The 8,611-nt window shown below is 43.6% G+C and overlaps 1 long non-coding RNA gene across 1 annotated transcript; it reads left to right on the forward strand.

Moving 5' to 3' along the window:
* The first annotated feature begins 96 nt into the window (after positions 1 to 96).
* On the forward strand, positions 97 to 3,694 carry LOC124245587 (uncharacterized). Its single transcript, XR_006890279.1, has 3 exons — positions 97 to 251; positions 1,246 to 1,317; positions 2,453 to 3,694. It is a non-coding gene; the product is annotated as an uncharacterized LOC124245587 (long non-coding RNA).
* The last annotated feature ends 4,917 nt before the right edge of the window (positions 3,695 to 8,611 follow it).

The following is an 8,611-nucleotide window of genomic DNA, read 5'->3' on the forward strand; positions in this document are numbered from 1 at the left end:
ACGTGATTCATCAAAGTGCCCGCCGTCAGCCGCCCGGGCGCGGAAAGCCGCTTCCTACTCCCGGGCCGAGGCGGCCGGCTACTGAGCATGCCCGGCGCGGCCACCCGAGCCCGGCGAGACCGCCGGGGGCTGCGGCGGAGCGCAGATTTCACTTCCCGGGGGCCCGGCGGGAAAGGGGAGGGAACTCGGCCAGATCAAGGCGGTGCAGCCCATTTTAGAGATGGGGCAAGTGAGGCCCGGGAGGATCCCGTGTGAGTTTCACTGGCGGGCCCACCGGGTAGCCGCTGCCCCTGGCGTAGGCCAGAGCACTTTCCCTGGCAGACGCCTGGCCGGGGGTGTGGTCCCACTACGCTCTGTGGGAGGGGTTGATTGGCAAGGCAACCGAGTCCTGGAGGAGCAACCACCACCGAGAGCGCTGATGAATTGCCTAGACAGACTGTATGGGTCAAAGTGGAAAGAGTGGGTGTGCTTTCTGTTGCCAGGATTGCCTTGCGACCCGAGAAATACAGTCGTCCCTTTATTCCTATGCTGCTGGGGAGGAGAAGCAGCAGACGCCCACCGCTTAATCCCCAGGGGATGTAAGGCTCTTTAACCCAAGCCCCTCTAAGAGAGCTGGCAATTGGATTGAGTGCTATTTCCAGGTGGCTGAACTAGTTTAGGGTTGTTGTGGGAGGGAAGATCACGTGTATCAAAGCTTTGTTAAAAATGTAAATCTCGAGACCAGCGCTAGGTGTTTTTGTGCAGCAGCAGCAGCGGGACGTTGAGGGTGGGTATTGTTCTTCTTCAGTCCTTGAGTTGTCAGGAAGAGGCCCACGTTATGTTTCATCCATCCTTTGAAAACAGGGCCCTTTAAAAATAATGCTCACACCAAGAACGTTAGAAGGGCAGGGCACGATTTGAATGAACCCCCTGGATCCTGGATCGAATAAGAGCGCACAGGCTAGAGAAGCTGCCTGAAGGGTAAATTCAGATCCCAAGTCTGTAAACATGTCCAGATGCCTGCTACTCAGAGATCTTCAGGCTCCGACTCCTTTTGCCCTTCTCCCCTCACCTTAAATTCAGCTTTGCTGAATCTAATTCTTTTACAAGCATATTTATGGAGAGTGCGTTAGCATAAATTGGACCATGCGATAGGCGTGATGAGGCCATTAACTTGGACAGTAGAGTGAAAAGAACGTCAGATATCCGAAAGCAGTTTTAATCCTGGCTTTGTGATTGTCATTCACTTTCTTTTTAATCGTGCAGGTAGTAAACTACCTGAGGAAGCAGAGAAGAGGGAGTCCATGCTCCCAGACAGGGCGGACAAGGAGCCCTAAGGTAAATTTGCTTTGTTGAAGTTCCTGTTTGACTTAAAATTGGGTGCATATTTTGAATTCGACTTACTACACACGCCATGTGCACGCATGCACACACATGCACACACGCATGTGATTTAAATGACTTACTACGTCTCCCCTCCTGAAAAACTGCATAAAAATGGATGCTGCGGAAAGACATGACCTGTTTTTCCAGTGCTTTCATGTGATTCCTGTTTGAGAGATGTGGGTGTGGGCCATACCTGAGGGTCCTCTAGACTCAAATGTTGCTCAATCACCTGCTCAGTAGACATTTACTGAGCTCCTTAGAGTACACCACGTGAAACGCACAATGCTGTGGGTTAGAAGGATGAAGCGGACACCGTTTCTGCCCTTTAGAACCTCCTAGTCTTCTAGAAGGATCAGACTGTTAACGAACTGCTCCTGGGTACAACAGATGTGAACAGGGAGCCCACGGAGCACTTGACAGGAGGTAACCACCGGAGTGTCGGAGGCTCCAGGACACCTTCCCAAAGAGGATGCTGTTTGAGCTGAGTCTTAAGGGTCTAGTTAAAGTCAGTCAGTATTTGTTGACAGCCTCCTGTTAGGTACCGTGCCAGGCATCGTGGGTACAATGGTGAACAAGACAGATGTTGTTTGCTCTTACAGAGCTTTCTGGCTATTGAGAAGGATATTAAACAAAAATGTATTGAGCAATTGCAAGGCGAAGGAGAGTGAAGGGATTCCTGGCAAAGGAAATGACAATAGCGTGTGCAGAGACCCTGTGGTTAAGGGTGGGGGCTGCTGTTGGCAAGAGAAGAAGCAGAACAGATAAGCAGCTTCCAGAACACAGAGGTCCCTACTTGCAGGTCTCATTGGTGTGGTTTTAAAAGGGGGGAAGACGTTATCATACAGATGACTTCTGTTTGGAGTGTGTAAATAGACATGAAAATGGATTGACATTATTTTCAATGTGAGGTTGGGTTTCACCATCCTCAGGCCAGGCAAAGCTGCATTTGAAATCAAATTAGAAGTATGTGTAAAAGATGCATAATCTTTCCTGCAAAAACTGAAACAGTCTGTCTCTAATATGGCTTACATGTGCCTTTATTGTGGTTGTCGCAGCCCCGTCTTAATTCTTCATGTTTGTTTTTCAGCATTTTGCTCCAGTTAATGGAAACAGTAATTAAAAACAAACAGCCTTACTTCAGGCATCAGGGTCATTGGCGTCGCTTGGAAGCTAACATGCGAAAGGATCCCCGGCTCTCCTGCAGGGGTGCTGGGTCCGCTGATTATGAACCAGGCAGCTCGCCAAGAGCAGTCCTAGGCTGTTCTCCCTGCACCCCCCTTCCTTTGTTTTACCTTCCTGGGACACACAAATGGGGTGGATGGAGAGAGATCTTTTCTCTGATGCTGAAGAAAGAAGGAGGCTCCTACCACCTGTGGGGATGTCAAAAGCGTAGCTTAGACCCGCTGACCTTGTGGTCTCTGCCTCTTGCCTCTCACAAGTTTAGCACCCGGTCAGCCTTAAAAAGCCAACCCTGGTGAAGTGGTGTACCCACAACATTACTAACAATAATGTACAACTGAAATCTCACAAGGTTGTAATCTATCATAATCTTAATAAAAAAAAAAAAAGCCAACCCTGGGAGAAAAGAAAGGTACAAGGCTGGTAGGCCCTATCTTTCTTCCAGTTGACCTTAGAGCCATCCGTGACCCCAGAGGTTTCTGCTGATCTTCAGAGTGTCCCTCTGGCTTTCTGTGTCTCCCTTCCGCTCTGTGTTCTCATCTAAAAAATCTAGGTCATTATTAGAGAAATTAAAGGAAACATGGATTAGACAAAAATGAGAAATGACCACTTTCAGGGTCATGGAAAAATATTTGTGAATTAAAGGTTGCCCAAGAATAAGCAAGTATTTATTAAATGTATTCTACGTGGTCAACACCAAACTAGATGTCATGCGGATAAATAAGTACCAGATGTTCTGCTATAATGTCATATACGTCTTCCTGGAGAATCTCCTGTTCTGCAAAATTGCACACTCAAAATTAATAGGGCTTCTGGGGTGACCGTGGATAGGGAAAATCACTGAAATCCAACGGAACTTTGGAATCAGAGCACTAATGAAAACGATAACCATCCTACTAAAAACACTCACGAGGTTCCATTTCCACAAGCTTTTGCACCCAGGCTCACAGCCATCAGTGCTTTGTGACCTTCACGCTTCCTCTTTCCCTATGTGGATCCTCAAGGGCATTCACTTTTAATAGAGGCCATTTTCATTAGAATTAAAAATCGAATAGAGGAATACCGAGCTTTTTGAAAACATGCAGTACAAGGTCTTCACAGCTTCGTTATCAGTACTCACAGCTTGACCAGATAGTTTGATGTCATGGGAAACTTACAGGTGGTTGAAGCCACTAAACCAGTCTCACTAAAGGGGCGGAGTCTGGAGCAGGATTCTTCTGTTTTTCTTAAAGTCTTCATATATTGCTAAGACTTTCCCTAATTGTGAGAAAGCTTGCTCCTGATCCTTCCAAACTTAGAACGCTACGAAAATTCATACGCGGACCAAGTGTACTTCCACCTCATTTTGACATCAGTCTCCTGTTTGCCAATCGTGAATGTGCTGTTCATCGTACGCAAACACTTGTAATGGAACAGACTGTAAAACAGAAAGTCTCTGCCATCCATAGGTATAACATCTACTTGAGAAAACAAGACAATACATTTGTGGAACAGTAAGAGAAAATGAGCTGCCTAACTGGCAGGTGCTGACTCTGAATTCAACATAACACGGTGAAGGAGCGAGGTTAGTTGGGCCTGGAATAGATGAAGTTTTCAAGGAGGAAGTAGAGCTTGAGCTGCTGAGGTATGAAGCAGAAATGAGATTTAAATAGGCAAAGCAAAGAAAGGAAGTAAGGAAAAGACAATGTAGAGAATGGCCTGGAAACAATATGCACCAATAATATGAGGGCTTGAGTAGAATGGTGAGAACATAGATGTTGAATAATAGTAGGAAGCATGGTTATCCCCATAGCATTTTCCCAGTGTGTAAACAGATTTGAATGTAAGATATAGTAGTGGTAACTGATAAGGATCTTTAGCAGGATAATATAAAATGAAGAAGTATTTTAAGGAGCTGGTCTGGCAGTTGTATGCAGAATAACTTGGAACACTGATTTCCGAACTTATTTTTCCTTTACTACAGGACTTTTTTCCTAAAGAAAACTCTTCACAGGACCCCGCTATGGACAACAGATACAAATCTAGCTGACCTGTTTGAAGTTAGCGTGGGAGTGGAGACGGTGGCCCTGCTCATGACCACTTGGCTTCTCTCTCACCCTCTCAGGCGACCCTTTGAGGCACACTGCTGATCTCTGGCTAAAACTAGATAAAGTCCTGGCCGATAAAGTCATGAGGATTGGAACTAGAGTGGCCCCAGAGGAAATTAGAGACAGGAATGAATCCAAGAGACATTTAAAGGAACAAACTGTTTCTCTCCACAGATTATATACAGGAAACGAAGGAAAAGAAAGAGTAAACAAGAATTACTAAACTGTTGGCCCAAGGAAATAAAAACCTAGTAGTAAACTGAGAGAGAGTATCTCAACAGGTACTTGTCGTTGGCAGACAGAGGCAGACCAAGGAGCCTGGTACCCAGAAACTAGAGACGAATTAGGGCAGGATGGGAAAGCTAAGAAGGTTCCTGTAGTCACCAACAGGAAGAGTCCAGACAGGCTGGTAAAGCAGCAGGGTTGTGTATCAGTAGGCAATAAGCAGGCAGACAGCTAGACTCTGAAAGTCTAGCAATGGATGTCCTGGCAGGCAGGCAGAGAACAGATTCCAGACAGTCTGGTGGCAGGCAGTAGGCAGAGGTTGAAGCAAACTGTATGTAGCAGGAGTCCAGTCATGGGGATTGGGGCTAAGAAACAAATTAGCAGTCCCTTAAGAGGTCTGGCAATACAGTGCCAAACAAGGCAGGGCACCAGGCCTAAAGGAATCGGCATGGCAGATGAAGTCTATGAAGAGAGGCAGACACAGGCGAATGAAAATGGCACCCAAGACACCCAGTTATTTCAACTGGTCTGTGAGATCACAGTGGGACGAGAAGCGATAGGTCCACTTGATGCTAAGCCATCACACTATTGAAATACTGCTCCTTAAATCCTCTCTGACCAGGAGCAGGATTGGTCCCAGTAAAGGAAAAGTAGACAGCAAGAAAAGGCCTGGAAACAATAATGACCAATAATGGTCACTTACCTAGAGGTAAAGGTTAACGTGTTCAGTTGTGATGATTACAGGGTTTGGGGTAGGAAGCCAGGCAGCTACAACATAGCCCCACAACAATTAGTCGAAGGGACAATGGTGCCAATTTCTCCTTTTGGGGAAAGTGTTGAGACTGGTAGAGACTTTGAGAATTCCCAGATTCGTGCCACCTATGGTTTTATACAGTACACCGAAAACCAACCCTTTGAATTTTATCTGGAAAATATGCTTCTAACAAAGAACAGACTTCCCTGTTAGACATTAACCAAAGCCCCAAAGTGATTTTCAAGAGTGGCTTAACAGATCGTGAATGGTAATTGTCCAATATGTAAGTTACTAAGACATCGGTATAGCAATAAACAGCAAAAGGAAAACTTTTAATCTGCTTGCTAAATTGTGTGGATCAGACAAACACACACTCGTGTTCATAGGGATGCCATTTATTTTATGAAGCTGAGGTTTTAAAAAAACTCAGTATAAACAGTCTCTTGAAGATGACTGTACTTCAAAAGTGAGACTAAAATTTGCAGTTAAAATCTATTGTTTCTTTTACTTTCTGGTTTGTGTTCATTTTCTGACCTTTTCAAAGTATAATTAATTACATGAAAATTAAGGAACACATGTTTGACATCTGTAAATAATAAAAATGTGTTTTCATATCTGGGCATCAATAGTTAGGCAAGTCTTAGAAAGAGGTTTATTTCTGTTTTATATATTCTCCCACAGAAATCTTAACAGCTTTATTGAGGTTTAATTCACAGTATCATACAATTCACCCTTCTAAAATGTACAATTCAGCGGTTTTTAGTATATTCATGGAGTTGTACGGCCATCACCACAATCAATTTTAGAGTATTTTCATCACACCAAAAGAATCCCTTCCTGGGGGTTGGCTTGGTGGCATAGTGGCTAAGTTCTCACATTCCACTTCAGCAGCCCAGGGCTTGCGGGTTCGGATCCTGAGCACGGACCTACATATCACTCATCAAGCCATGCTGTGGCAGCATCCCACATACAAAATAAAGGAAGATTGGCACAGGTGGTTAGTTCAGTGATAATCTTCCTCAAGCAAAAAGAGGAAGATTGGCAATAGATGTTAGCTCAGGGCCAACCTTCCTCACCAAAAAAAAAAAAGAGTCACTTCCTTAGCCATCACCCCTCCCAGTCCTCCCAAACCAACCCCCTCCCCAGCCCAAGGCAACCACTAATTCACTTTATATCTCTGTAGGTTTGCCTATTCTGGACATTTCACATAAATAGAATCATGCAATATATGGTGTTTGGTGGCTGGCTTCACTGAGAATAATATTTTCAAAGTTCATCCATTCCACATCAATTTTTATTTGTTCATTACCTATTTATTTCTTGGACACAAATACAAATCAGTTGTGTAAGCCACCTTCCCTGCTACACACAGTGACAAACCTATACCTACTTACAGTACCAAAGAGTTGCTATCTCACGTGAACACCTATCTTGCCCCTCCTCTCCTGGCAGAAGCAGGAGATTTATGGTTCAATTTTCCTATACAGTGATGCAGAAGAATTTCTTTCTGACCCAGGGCCTGATATCTGACATTTTATGGAAATGACCTCGAACACTGTATTTACTCAAGTATACGTTATGTACCAGAACGACTCTTAGAAGTTTATATAAATTAATTAAACAGGGCAACCCAGAAACCGATTACATTAAATTGTATTCTACCTAATACAGTAGCAGAGAATACATAGGGCTTATCTTACTTATTTGTAAGTCTTCCATTCCAACATATTAGAAGCTAAAATGTCCATCTGTGTTGGCATCAGATTCATTCAAAAGGCCTTCTTTGAGATCTGCATGAATTTTTAAGAAAATTTTTGGGAAAGGCTTTTGGTCACAGGATGATTTCTTGACAAGTAGATTCAAGGATATTTATTTTGCTGCTGCTTTTATTTTATTTATCTATTTTTTCAAATAGCCCTGTAACATTGGCTCATTGCTGCCTTCAAAACAGAAAGGCTAATGGAAGCTGCCACCTCATCACTACTGACAACTTCACCTCACACTCAGATGTTATACAAGGGCAGACCGGCCTCTAAACCCTATGAACCAACTCTGATTTGCATAAAAATTTTCACCCTTTAATCCCTCACCACGTTGTTTCCTTTCACCATCAAAATGCCTCACAGCTTGGCTTCAACAGCGGCCAAATTCAAAGACACACAGGGCTGAGCTTGATCCCAAATCTACAGAATCAAGCTTTTCTATCACAGGCACAGCCCTGTATATGGCCCTATGATAATATATAACTTATTAGAAGATTGCTTTTTTCTTTTTTCACTATTTTTGATGGTTAATTGTGATATAGGACTATAAAGTAACTAGATCATATTTTAGCTAGCATAATAGAACTTATACATATGATTTTAAGTAAACCATATTATCTTAACAAATATTGAGTGGTAACTATGTCCAGGGCATGGTGCTAAGCATAAATGAATGATACACTATTCATGATCTCAACGGGCTTAGGATGTAGTCAAGGCAACTGACAAGGACACATCTAACTGCAAAAGAATGTTACCAGAAACATATAGGAGGAAGAGAATAGGGAAGCTTTCGTGGAGAAGCTGGGCCTTTAAATAGAAGTAGGATCCCAAAAGTTGGAAATTAGAGGAAAGGGCATTTGAGGGAGAAGGAACAGCATGACCAACAGCATACAGAAAGGAAAATGTCGGCTAAGTTTAGAAGCTGAATAGTCGTCTAATGGGGCTGAAGAGTAGGTTTTGTGATTGTATAGTGGGAGATAGAGCTGGGAAAGTAGAGTAGGACCAAATCAGGAAGACTTTGAATGCCATCTTGAATTCTGAATTTATTCTGTAAGCTGTGGAGAATCACCAGGGATATATGAATGGGAAAAACACATGATTAGACCTATGTTTTAGGAAAAACGCTCTGGCACTGGTATGTAGGATGGTTTGTAAGATGAGAAACTGGAGGCAGGGGGATAAATTAGGACACTACTTTCAAACACCATTCTCTTATTGGGGAATGAGTGTGTTAG

This window comes from Equus quagga, chromosome 10 (assembly GCF_021613505.1).
Source record: "Equus quagga isolate Etosha38 chromosome 10, UCLA_HA_Equagga_1.0, whole genome shotgun sequence".
Lineage (NCBI taxonomy): Eukaryota > Metazoa > Chordata > Mammalia > Perissodactyla > Equidae > Equus > Equus quagga.